The sequence below is a fragment of the Desmodus rotundus genome, chromosome 3 (assembly GCF_022682495.2).
Source record: "Desmodus rotundus isolate HL8 chromosome 3, HLdesRot8A.1, whole genome shotgun sequence".
Classification (NCBI taxonomy): Eukaryota; Metazoa; Chordata; class Mammalia; order Chiroptera; family Phyllostomidae; genus Desmodus; species Desmodus rotundus.
In genome coordinates, this window is record NC_071389.1 from 16842958 (window position 1) to 16857003 (window position 14046).

At 38.3% G+C, this 14046-nt stretch overlaps 1 protein-coding gene across 5 annotated transcripts in view; it reads right to left on the bottom strand.

Annotated features, from left to right (window-relative positions):
• The window catches only part of WASF2 (WASP family member 2), a 67951-nt gene extending 54019 nt beyond the window's left edge, over positions 1 to 13932 (bottom strand). For 4 of the 5 annotated variants that reach the window (XM_024554436.4, XM_053919991.2, XM_045190727.3 and 1 more), the window contains exon 1: positions 13746 to 13923. The gene's annotated coding sequence lies outside the window, so the exon portion shown is untranslated. Of the gene's footprint in view, positions 1 to 13745 lie in introns of all 5 variants that reach the window. The other variant, XM_053919993.1, reaches the window with a different exon arrangement.
• Between the last annotated feature and the right edge of the window lie 114 nt (positions 13933 to 14046).

A 14046-nucleotide genomic window follows, 5' to 3' on the forward strand; every position in this document is an offset into this window, starting at 1 on the left:
TGTTTCTCTCTCACATTGATGTTTTTCGCACCCTCTTTCTCCCTTCCTTCCCCCCTCTAAAACTAAATAAATACAATCTTTTTAAAAATTTAAAAAAAAGGACAGATAAGGAAATATTGGTGAGAATGTGAAAAACTGAATCATAAACTGCTGGTGGAAATGTATAATGGTGCAGCCACTTTGGAAAATAGGCGGTTCCTCAAACATAGTGTTTAAGAACCAGCAAATCCACTCATAGGTATATACTCATGTGAATTGAAAACCTGTACAAAAAAAGTGTACATGAATATTTATAGCACAGTTATTCATCACAGTCAAAAGGTGGTAACAACCCAAATTTCCATCAACTGATGAACATATAAATAAATGTGGTGATCCATGCACTGGAATACTACTCAGCCATAAAACGAATGGCGTAGTAGCACATGCTTCAATACAGATGAACCTTGAAAACATTATGCCAAATGAGAGAAGCCAATCACAAAAGACAGTATATTGTATGACTGAATTTTTACGAAATGTAATAGGCAAATCCATAGACAAGAGAGTACACTAACGGTCGTCTAGGGCCGGGGGAGGTGAATGAGGAGTGACTGCTAATAGTTATGGGATTTCTTTCTGGGATGATGAATATGCTCTGGACTTAAATAGTGGGGATGGCTGTTGCACAACCTTATGAATACACTAAAAATTACTGAACTACACACTTTAAATGGGTGAACTGGTTTGACATATAATTGTATTTCAATTTTAAAAATCAGAAAGAAATATCCATACAAAGATTTGTACACAAATGTTCATATCACCTCTATTTATAATAGCCCCAAACTGTAAACAACCCAAATGTCCATCAACAGGTAAACAGATAAACAAACTAGCATATTCATATAATAATTACTTGGCAACTACTGATACTTGCAACAAAGTGGATGAATCGAAAAATAATTATCCTGAATGAGTGATGCAAGTATGTCTCAATGAGGAGATACTCTATGATTCCATTTATATAAAATTCTAGAAGATACAAACTAATTTATAGCAATAGAAAGCAGATCAGTGGTTGCCTATGGACTGGGGAGGTGGGCAGCAGGGAAGGAGGTAGTGATTACAAAGAGGCAGAAGGAAACATTTAAGGGTAATGGATATGTTTATTATCTTGACTATGGTGGTAGTTTCACTGGTATATACATATATCAAAACTTTAAGTAAAGTTGGCCCTGGCCCAGTAGCCCATTTGGTTAGAGCATCATCCCAATACACCGAGGTTGCAGATTCAGTCCCCAAGCAGGGAACATACAAGAATCAACCAATGAATGCATAAATAAGTGTAACAATAAACCAATGTTTCTCTGTCTCTTTCTCTCTCCAAAATCAATGATTTTTAAAAAAATGTACTAAAGTTTACATTTTAAATATATGTAAATATATTGAGATTTGGCATACTGTATGCCAAATCTCAATAAAACTGTTATAAAAAGAAAATAAAAGCACTGTTAGTTCAAATATTTAAACAGCTAGAGTTCTATATAAAAGTCACATTAATAATAACTGAGGTGATGCATGTGTTAATTCGTTAGATTCTGATAATCATTTCACAAGGTATACATATATCAAGTTATCATGCTGTATACCTTGAAAAAAATATATATGTATTTACATACATATAGAAATATATAAGGTCAATTATATCTTAATAAAGTTGGGGAAAATAAAGTAAAATAAATAAATAGATAGATAATAGTTACTCTAACTGTTGAAAAAATGACAGGGGATGAAAAGGGTACTAGAAGAAAAAAAGATTAGCCGTAAGTTAATAATTGTTTAAGTTAGAAGAAAAAATACACAGTTCATTTTCTTTACTTTTATATGTGCTTAAAATAATGCATTAAAAAGATTTTAGCTCCAAGCACATCGATTAAAAAAAACTTTTCAAAACATCCCATTTTACTTAAAAATAAGACTCCTTAGAGTTCCTTCAACCCTGGAAGTCTCTTTCCTCATCCCTTTATTTGGCTAGTTCATGTTCATTCTTCAGTTTTGGTCTGTCACCTTCTCAAAGAATCCTTTCCTGACCATCTTAACCTAAGTTCCTCCATCACTCTCTATTACAGCACACTGTTAGTAACCTATTACAAGCTTTCAACATGTAATTTATGTGTTCACTTGTTTACTGTCAATCCAAGCCTCCTTAAAGTACATGAGAGCAGGTACCTTGCCTCTCACAGTCACTGAGTTAGCTATATTCCTTGTATTTGGCACATAGCAGGTACTCAGTAAATTTGTTGAATGTTAAACTAAAAACTCAATGCTGGGCATTATCCTATGGTGGATCTTTTTACTTATTGATTTTAGAGAGAGCAGAAGAGGTAGAGGGAGGGAGAGACACACATAGACATCGATTTTGTTGTTCCAATTATTTATGCATTCACTGGTTGCTTCTTGTATGTGCCCTGACCGGGAATCGAACCTACAACCTTGGTGTATTGGGATGATGCTCCAACCAACTGAGCTACACAGCAAGGGCTCTATTGTGGATCATTTAATATGACAAAGCCTTACAGAGAACCTACTGTTTATAAGGCTTCAGGTAACACATATGCATACCTGAGGTGACAAGATACCTAATATAATGAGAATTAAATAGAATAAAAAAAGAAAAACTCTTCCAAAGGCTAGTAAAAACAGCAAATACAACTTAAGGCTAATTTTTCCTCCAGAAAATTCATTTAGAGATAGAAATAAGAGAGTTCTGGTATAGTCGTTTCTCTAGATAAAGATGTATAAACAAAGGGATCCTCCAGGGATTGATGCTGAATGAACCTTATCACAAGTAACATTTTAAGAAATTATCTAGAAAAAAACTAGTGAAATCTTCTCAGGTTGCCGGTAACTCTACACTAATAGCTAAAAATATGATGGTACAAAGTTGCATGTTGAGAAATGTGGAAAACAGCTTCCATGTAGGTAAAAATAAGGTAATGCACATAGAAAAATAGTCCAAACTATAATTATCAGATGAGCTCTAAAACTACCTGTTACAAGAAAAGGGTTTCCAAGTCCCTGGACTTATCCTGAATACAGCTACAAAAGGCAAAATGCTGGCTGTTATTATGAAAGCTTTGGAAACATAGAACACATTATCCTGCCCTTGTACAAACCAAAGTGTATCTGTACCTAGAATAGAATGTGCAGTTGTGGTCATCACAGCACAAAATAAGGTAAAATAGAGAAGACCTAGAAAGGTATCCAAAAAGACCAAAGGACAGAGGAGCTTCTGCATACATACAGATTTTTTTAAAAGAGTTATATAAAGGACACTTTAATATGAAACAAAGGGCATGAAATAGTAAATAGAGACTGCATCAAATCTTAGAACTTATAAACCAAAAGTCTAACAAAACAATAAAGTACATTTTGTTTTATTTTTCATTAAATTTACTGGGGTGACACTAGTTAATAGTATCATGTAAGTTTCAAGTGTACATTTCTATGACACATGATCTATATATTGTATTGGGTGCCCACCACCCAAAGTCAAAATATCTTCCGTCACAACCATATATTTAGCTCCCTTTACCACTGACTACCCACTACTCCCCAACCCTCTTCCCTCGTGTAACCACCATTCTGTTGTCTATGAGTTTCTGTTTTGTATCCCACATGAGTGAAATCATACCATTGTTAGCTTTTTCTGACTTAGTTCGCTTTTTAAAAAAATAAAGTATATTTAAAAAAAAATTTAAGCCCAGGTTTTAGAATCAGAAAGACAAGAGGAGTAAGAAAGAAGTTTTATTTTTTAAAAAAAGGAAGGAAGAAGGGGAAAAGAAGAAAAGAAAGCTGACTGGTTTTTCATTCTAGTCCAGTAGGCTTAGCTGTGTGATCTTGGGCACATTACTGAATTTCTCTGAGCCTCACTTTTCTCATTTGTAAATAATGACTAATTTGAAGGATGGAGATATATATATATGTACATGCACACTATGTGGCACACGATATACACTTATTACCCAACAGCTATTGCTTTTATTAGGACCAATAAAAAATAATAGTTTACTACCCAATCCAGTAAATAAAGTACTAAAACTCATTATTCAGATGTGGATTATAGAATATAAGAAAAAAAATAATTCAAAGACAGTCTAGATAAATTCATAGGTAACATTTCCATAAGAAACTCCTAAAAGAAATTAAGAATTTGGGGCAACATAGACCTAAATGTTGAATTTGACATTTTCATCCCTTTCTCCCGAGCAATAAAATTTTAGCCCAGACAGACAAAAAAAATTTTTTTTAAGATTTTATTTATTTACTTCTAGAGAAAGGGAAAGGGAGGGAGAAAGAGGAGGGAAACATCAATGTGTGAAAGATACATCAATTGGTGCCCCTCGCTCAGCCCCAACTGGGGACATGGCCCGCAACCCAGGCATGTGCCCTGACTGGGAATTGAACCAGTGACCTTTCTGTTTGCAGGCAGCGCTCAATCTACTGAGCCACACCAGCCAGGGCAACTGACCAAAATTTTATGGGACCAACTATGCCATTTCTTAATTTAAAACAACCGTTAAATTTTATTGAGCACTGGACTAAGTAATTATGCCATTTAACCCTTCCAATACCCTTTGAGATATGCTCTACGTTTTATAGTAAAATTAGATAGGTCCCCATTTTACAGATGAGAAAGCAAAGATTAAGAGTTACTGCCAAAGGGAATATACTGAGCTGTAAGGAGAGAAGCCAACGATTAAACCTAGATGGACAGACTCCAGAATCTACATTCATAACCACAGAATTATACTATCTCCTACTCTGCAAGAAATGTTGGGTGTTAGATATACGAGAATGAAGTTAGTGATAAAGGAGTGTACAGTTGAGTATGCAAAAATGTTGCCTGACAAGGCTAACCCAGAGAAGGTCACTGCCAGCTACTCGGATTTAGGGTGGCCACAGCATGAACATTGAAATACGAACTGATTAATGAGGATGTGACAAATCTAATATAAGAAAGGAAGCCTAAAAATTCCTACTTAGCTATGGTAAACAAAGTATAGAGAAAGAAGAAAATATATCAAAATGCTAACTGGTAGGATTACAGGTGATTCTTACTCTATGCTTCATATTTTTAAATATGACTTTTTTCTTTTTTACGAAGAGTACTCATTTTCGTAATTGGAAAAAGGCGGAAATAAAAATAAATCTAAGGAAACTTTCATTCTTTATTCACTTTTGATTGTGTAATTTGTTGCAATGAGCATGTATTACTCTTGCAATTTCAAAGAGATTTTTAAAACAAATAAATCTAGGATACTAGAAGAGGGAAGTAAATTACATGCAGATACCAAAGCAAAAAAAAAAAAAGATATGATGTAAGAATAAGCAAATTAGAAGCTACCGTTCATCGGAAAAAACTCTAGACATGTATCAAAAGACTTGGGTTTATACTGATATATACATCAATGTGGATTAATATCAAAAACTTCATGTTGAACAGAAGAATTCAGACATAGAAGAGTACATACTGTATGAGTCAATAACAGGTAGAATTAATATGTGAAGACAGAAATGAGAACACTGGTTGCCTGTAGGACAGTGGGGACTGAGTGGAAGGGAGTATGATGAAACTTTGAAGGGTTATAGAAATGTTCTGTCCCTTGATTGGGGTGTTGGCTACACATGTGTTTACATTTGTCAAAACTGATCTAATTATATACTTGCATTTCCATGGATTTCACCGTATGTAAATTTTACCTTTAAAAAATTTCATTAATGTCCTGGGTGGTGTGGCTCAGTGGACTGAGTGCTGGCCTGCAAACCAAATGGTCGCTGGTTTGATTCCCAGTCAGGGCACATGCCTGGGTTGCAGGCCAGGTCCCTGGTGGTGGGTGCATGGGAGGCAACCACACATAGATGTTTCTCTCCCTCTCTTTCTCCCTCCATTCCCCTCTCTCCAAAAATAAATAAAATCTTTTTAAAAAAATTTAAAATCTCATTAAAAAAGACAGGATTCAATCTCAAATCTATTATTAGCTGAATGACTTTAAGGAAGTTACTTGAACCCTCTGAGCCTGATTATCTATAAAATGTAACTACTAACATAATATATCTCAAATGCTAAGGACTGACTATAATGGTATTGATCAAATTGTGAGCACTATGCTTTGCAAAGTATCACCCAATGAATACTGAAGGAGCTTTAAAAATAAAGAGGGGGAGAAGTTGGTCTAATACTTCTAATTCCACAGGTGCCTTTGGCACCAGAACCACTATATTCCTTGAAGACTATGAGTATTCTTTTTTTTTTAATTTTTATTGTTATTCAATTACAGTTGTATGCCTTTTCTCCCCATGCCTCCACCCCACCCCAGACTACGAGTATTCTTACAAAGGGAAATTTACTTACGGTTCTCAATTATAAATAGGAACATCCATGGGCATGACATAAGACCTTCTTTTACACAGTTAAACAATTTTTCAAGATATGATTTGAGAGAAAGTTTTTAGACTACTTGCTAGAACAATGGCATTATTAGGGGAGAAAAAGGTCTCAATTCTAAATGCTTGAGAGTAAAAGAACTGCTCTTGTTACTTTACTATGTCAATTATAAAATGTAAATGTCACTATCATTTATATGTGTAAGTATGTATATGTGCATATACATACATGTATTCACTCAAATTTGAACTAAGTTGAACCACTGCTTCTTCCCAAAAGATTTTCTATATTCTAAAGCTAAGAAACTTACTTTTCTGTTCAACTGGAATTAATCTCACAACTAAGAGAGTATCTCAGGCATTTCAACATTTTACCAAAAAAGAAAAAGAGCTTGAAAAATATCAGAGGCAAAGTTTAATAGCCATTCCCATCAATCTCAAACTGTTTTTTCTTTATTAGTGTGTGGAAATCATGATGAAGAGCAAACTTTTCTAAGATACTTCTATATCTGAACATTATTTCCTCTTCAAGCATTCAACAATTCTTGTTTCTATTCAATTCTTCCTTTCTAATTCAATTCTGTTTGGTTTCTAAGTTAAGAAGAGTGCTTCATTTGCATAAATGGTAACTATTCTGAGATACCATTCATAACTATACATTTGAATTTTCTAGAGTACCATTCATAACTTCTAAGGGAACAAGAAAAAGAAACGTTTATTCCACTTCATTTTAATGATTACTAAGACATGAATGATTATAATGTTATTTGTGGAGGGTTGGCCAAAGGAGAGTGAAGTCCCCAAATGTCAGTACGAACTTATCATCACTTTATGAATGCCCAAAGGGACCAAGGACCCTGCCTTGAACAATCTACCTATCACAAAAAATACTGAGCTTAGAAAAACATGCCCATTGGTTAAATATGTTTTTTAGTTATAAAGTATGAAGGGACATCAAAAAGTATGTTTTAGCCATGAAGCTCAAATATCAGCAAAGAATCCTGACAACTGCTGGCAAGTTCTCTATAAAACCAATGCTGGTTATTCTTCAGGTATTAAACTTTTCAGCTATAAGCTTTTCTGAAGAAGTCTTTTATGCAAGGGGGTAATATTCTAGTAGTTCTTTACTCCATCTAATCAGTAGTAGAAACTGATTTTACAAACACCTGTCTGCATAAACAATTCAACTATCTATACTGCTCTAATATATTTAAACCAAATTTCAAAATTTGCACAGAATAAAAGTAATAGGGCTACTGTAAGATTGTCACCTACTGAGTTTTCTCTCTCTTTTCTTTCTTACCCAAAAGTCAGGGACAAGAGACTGTACAACCAGAAAGAAGGAATATAAGGAATATGCACCTGAGGACTTTATACTCACTTCCCTTTATGACTGTACACCACCCTACCCTTGGTTTAGTAATTCTAAAAAGGGGGCAATTTTGCCCTCCGGGGGACATTTGACAATATCTAGAGACATTTTTGCTGTCACAAGTAGTGGGTAGTAGAGACCAAGAATGCTGCTAAACATGCTAGAATGTACAGGAAAGCCCTCCACAGTTACAGAATTATCTGGCCCAAAATGTCAATAATGCCAAGGTTGAAAAACTCTTATCTCAAGGTCCAAGAAAGACCTACCTCTCGGAATAATAAATGTTCACTGATTTGAACTGAAAAGACCATGAATTGGAAGAAAGAGAAGACTACAAGAATGAAGACGACAGGCCAAATTTAGCGTCTGTTACATCTTTTATTGTATGTTGAACACCAATCATACAAAAATAAACCAATACAGTCTGGCCCTTACGGAGCTCACAGGCAGGCAGGGGAAAGATTTTTGTAATTTATCTGATATCAAATTTGATAATCTGATAAATGATTTACGGAAGGAGAAAATATACAAGGGACTCACAACTTTTCCTGGGAATGCTTCATGGGATAGAGGATATCTTAGCCCAGTTCTGAAGGATGAGTAGGAAGCATCTTACTTCACAGCTTATACGCCTCTTTCCAAACAAAGAGCCATTCATTTCTTCAGTCAACAAAAAGCTATGGAACACCAATTATGTTCCACGCACTTTGTCATGCGCTGGAGACCCAGGCAAATTACAACTTTCCATATTTCTTCCATTGGCATCACTGGTGTCCAACAGTCTACCTCCCTCACCCAAATTCCCAACAATTCTTGCCTTTCTACCTATGCTTAGTTTAGCAATTGTCACCCTAATAGATCTTAGTCAGTAAGGCCACCATCCAAGAAGTAAACAAAACTCTGAGTTACCTGTTGACACAGACTAATCCTGCCTAGGTCACAAAGTCACAGTGGAAATGTAGGCAGAGTAGCTAGCAATGCACTGGCTACGGGTCCAGATCTGCCAAATGTTAGATGTGTACTGGTATCTTGGAAAGCTACTTTACTTTATCAAAAAACCTGGGGCCTCTTCCACCCTACCCAATTCATGCCAGGACCAATAATAAATTAATCAATATGTATTTGCTGAGCACCTACAATGGGCTTATGTCAGTGGTTCTCAACCCTGGTTGTGCACTGACATCAAAGCTCCCAGGCCAGATAGAAATTTTTTTAAGACATTTTCTTCTCTCTCTCTCTCTCTCTCTCTCTCTCTCTCTAAGATTTTATTTATTTATTTTTAGACAGAGAGGAAAAGAGGGAGAAAGAGAGGGAGGCAACCATATCAATGTGCATGCCCCCCAATGTGGGACCTGGCCTGCAACCCAGGCATGTGCCCTAACTGGGAATCGAACCAGGGACCCCTTGGTTCACAGGCTGGCACTCAATCCATTGAGCCACACCAGCCAGGGCTCTTTTCTCTTTTTTTAAAGATTTTATTTATTTATTTTTAGAGAGGGGAAGGGAGGGAGAAAGAGAAGGAGAGAAACATCAACATGTGGTTGCCTCTCGTGTGCCCCCACTGGGGACCTGGCCCACAACCCAGGCATGTGCCCTAGACTGGGAACTGAACCTAGGACCCTTTGCTTCTCAGGCTGGCACTCAATCCAGCCAGGGCCATATATGAATGTTTTTAAATGGTAAATTCTGATGCAAGACAAGTTTGGTGCCCTGACCTTTAGGCATTACAGAATAAAAAGAAGTATAAGACACAGTTCCTGTCTTGAAGAACTTATCCACAATCACAACAGACTTGGAATAGAATGTTAGTCCCCTAATTTGTAATGCTTTTACAATATTATCTGTGCTTATGAAATAGAAGAAAAGGGAGTAATCTGGGTAAGAATTGCTTCTATTCCCTAGTCCAATCATATATCAATTCCACCTGCAACTCCTGATACACCTTTCTACACCCCTTCTATCTTCCCGAGTCAGGAACTGTGGGGACACCCAAGTAGGAATAAATTGAGGCCCTCAATCAGGTGGCCATGTGGTATCTTAAAGCCCAGAATCTCTCAAATTCATGCTGTCATGGAGCTTCTCTTACAAAGAATTCTTTAGCCCTGGCCAGGTAGCTCAGCTGGTTATATAGCATTGTCCCAATACACCAGGGTTCAGGGTTCAATCCACAGTCAGGGGACATACCAAAAAAAAAAGCAACCAATGAATCCATAAATAATTAATGGAACAACAAATCAATGTTTCTCTCTTTCTCTCTCCCTTACTCTCTATCTAAAATCAACAGATAAATTTAAATAATGAGAGTTCTTTAATCTCCAACAATACCAGTCACCTCATTCTATAGTTAGAGAGTCTAAGAAAAGTAAAGAGTACACTGAGTCTTTGTGAATTTAAGAGGTTCTTCACCCTGGCTAGTGTGGCTCAGTGGATTGAGTCCTGGCCTGTGAACCAATTGGTTGCCAGTTCAATTCCCAGCCAGGGCACATGCCTGGATTGTGGGCCAGGTCCTCAGTAGGGGCCACATTAGAGGCAACCACACATTGATGTTTCTCTCCCTCTCTTTCTCCCTCCCTTCCCCTCTCTAAAAACAAATAAATGAAATCTTAAAAAAAAGAAATCACCCAAATTCATAAGGCTAGTAAACTCAAGTTTCTCATATAGCATATGCTTAAAATAAAATACTCTAAAATATTAAACATATTTTAGTAAACTCCTTTTCAAGACATGCAGATTGTGGTGGCTTCATACATTAAAAACAAAACTTTTTGACATAAACCCCATCTAGCCGTGATGTCTTACTAAACACCACCTTGAAGGGAACATCAGCTTTAAATTCTGCAAACATGAAATCTCCAGATCCTCACCTGATGAGTCTTTCTCTTAACTATATGGAAAAAGGTATAATTCTGTTAATTCCTATACAAAGAGGAGCACAAGCACTATAAATTACTCTTGAAAAAAGAGGGGTGTATATCCCCGGCTGGTGTGGCTCAGTGGATTGAGCCCCAGCCTGCAAACCAAGAGGTTGCCAGTTTGATTCCCAGTCGGGGCACAGGCCTGGGCTGTGGGCCAGGTCCTCAGTTGGGAGCATGTGATAGGCAACCACACATTGATGTTTCTCTCCCTCTCTTTCTCCCTCCCTTCCCCTCTGTCTAAAAATAAATAAATAAAATCTTTAAGAAAAAAGAGAGAGAGTATGGAGTACCAGTCAAGCATCTAAAACAGGAACCAATGAGGATATTAAAAGGTAAATTTTGGTACTTAAGAAAACTGCAAATTGGTACATGTTAATTAGAATAAGATTGAAAGAAACAAAAAATATATCTTCTATGTCATACTGCTTTTAGGACCCATCACTTCGAAATTAGCTTGGTTTACAATATTATTCCTTGTAATTGTTCTTGTCATCATATAAATTTTATCCATAGATGTCCACAATCCTTTAACTTCCATTCCAAAATCCAAAAGGCTGCAAAAAACAAGTTTTTCATTATTCACTTAGCAACAAAACTGGCATGAAATGACATGAGGCTACTTAATAGTTTTTATTTATCCCAGTTGATGTGAATATGCTGACATTTTACTACAGAAAGTGTTTGATTACAAGATGCTGCCCCTGACCTCTCTGGATGTTACATAACCACAGTACATGCACCATATTTCATTTCTAAAATGCAAAAAATTCTAAATTCAGAAACACCCGCAGCTCCAAGAACTTTTTTTTTTGGGGGGGGAGGGTCACAAGGTACTACGAACTGGTATACTAATTAAAACTAAATGTTATACAGCAAATATAACCAATATGGAAAATAAAAGTTGATCTTCACATGCAATAAATTCAATGTCTTAACAACTATTCACAACACACAATCCTATAAAATAAAGCATTAAAAAGACTTTTAACAAATGCAATAACCTAACACACCATTGTATGTTTTTCAATGATGGTGACATCTGCATCACCCAATTCCTCTTAGGTTAAAATGCACTAATTTAAATCACAGTTAAAACAGACCCAAAGACTGCAACTGGTTAATTATGTCAAGAAAAAGAATCATTCACTGACAATATATCCAGTAAAATGTTCTAATTTTTTTAAAGTTTATCTCAGAAGGTTTAAGATTTAAAATTATTTTATTCCAGATTATAATTTCCAAACACTGAACAAATTACAATTGCCTACTTCTGTAAAAGCAGAGTCTGGACAGAGACAGCAACAGGGACAGTTCTTAAATATATCTGAACAGGAAGAAGAGTTTCCTTCCTTCCTCCTTCAGTTGCTGCTTTCTGGTTTTAGAATTTCAAACAAAGAAATACATATTGGCTCCACTGCTAAGAAACGCCCTCTTTCTTAGCAACTTCCTCTTCCAAGTTTCTTGCCTTCCATTGACATATCAGAACAATACACAATGACAGCCCTACCATTTTAATTAACCAAAAGCACCAAGGTTTGGAAAAATTAAGGGCTGTAATTTATAGTACACAACTACTCACAATCCAGGTCCACAATCTTCACTAAGCTAGAGGAAGAAACTGAGAGCACGAAGAAACATGCTTAGTCAGATGTGGGCTATTGAAACTTTTACTCCAGGAATCCAAAGAAATTTGAACAAATGGGACATTTCTCCCATCCCCCCAGAACTTGGCCTATCATAGGAAGGAGAAAAAGTTTCTGGACTGGCACCACTCTGAACCAAGGGTCAAGTCTACACACCAATGACAGTTGGTGAACTTTCTTCCCTAGGCCACCCAGCCAGGATTCAAACTGAACTCTGAAGTTCTAGCACACTTCGAAGTGACTTCTACAAGTTAGAAATGATCTTTTCCAACTCACAGACTGCACAAAGGGGAGATCAAGACCCAGCCTGTTTCCCAGAAGTGCCTGGGACCAGACCCCTCCCCCCATTCCTGACAAAGCAAACTTCTCCCAAGTGGGCAGAGAATTCCCCCTTGCCCAGTGAGTCTCAAAGGAAACACCTTATCCTTGGTAAGTTCTGCACCTTACCAAGGCTGACCTTGCGCAAGTTACTTAACTCCCTAACTTAGTTTTCTTATGTGTAAATGCTCAAGGGTAGCTGTAAAAATGAAATAAGAACATATGCCTCAACAAGGTCTGGCCCACAGTAGGAGCACCATAAATGTTCTCCCTCCTCCTCCTCACCCTCCTGCATTCTTTTGGGCCTAAATTTCACGCATAGCCCCAAGAGGCTCCAAGGATTCCTTCCTCTTCTGTTTTTATGGAGAACTACATAAAACTTCCCCATCTCAGAGACTCTAGGATCCTGGAGGGCCGAAACCTCACTCCATCACAGTCTGGGGTCCATCCAAAGCCTTCGTCAAAAAGACCCTTTAGCCAACCCTCCTTATTCTGCAGTACCATCCTGAACACATAGGTACCTCCAAACTACTCTGCGGTACCATCCTGTACACATAGGTACACACAGTCCCAGACACCACTTGGCAACTTAAGCCAGCAGCCTCAAAGAGCAACCTCCATTCCCTCAAGGCCCGTAGATGCAAACTGAGGCTCCGCCTGGGGAAGAACTTGCCCAAGATCTCATACAACATCTGGGATCCAACCCATATACATCTGCCTGCAAAGCCTCCTCCTTACAAAAGGGGAAACTGAGGTCCAGAGAGGGAAGTGACTTGCCCAAGGTCACACAGCGAGTGGAGGCAGAGCTAGGTCAAGTTAGGGCACTCTCGGAACGTGACGGACTCGTGGGCCCCTCCAGTCCCCGAGAGGGTCTCCCAGACACCTCCTTGCAGGAGAGAGGAGTGGAGAGTAAGACGCCACCCCGCGCAGACCGCTCACCAAGCCTCTACTGGTGGGTGGCAAAAGGCGAGGTGCCCACACCCGCAAGACCTGCGTGGCTCGGGAGGGGCTGCCCCGCCGGGCCCAGGGCCTCACGGAGGGGCCCGCCAGCCGGGACTTGTTGCTCACCTGGTCTCGCGCACTCGCCCTCAGCGACAGAAGGGTCGGCTAGCCGCCCTTCCACGCCCGGGTCTGTTCCCGCGGGCCACCGTGCCGGCTGCCACTCTGCCGGACCCCCCTCAGCGCGCTACGCCCCCAGCTGTGGCCTGCCGGCCCGCGTCCGCCATTACCTGATTCCCCGCCCCAGGACGCAGCCACACCCCGCCAAAGACCCTGATTGGCCCTCTGTCTCACCCGCCTTGGGCTTTGGGGCATTTCATTGGCTTAAATGGAATGCCAGTTAAATAGCTACGCAAAAGACGTACTCAGG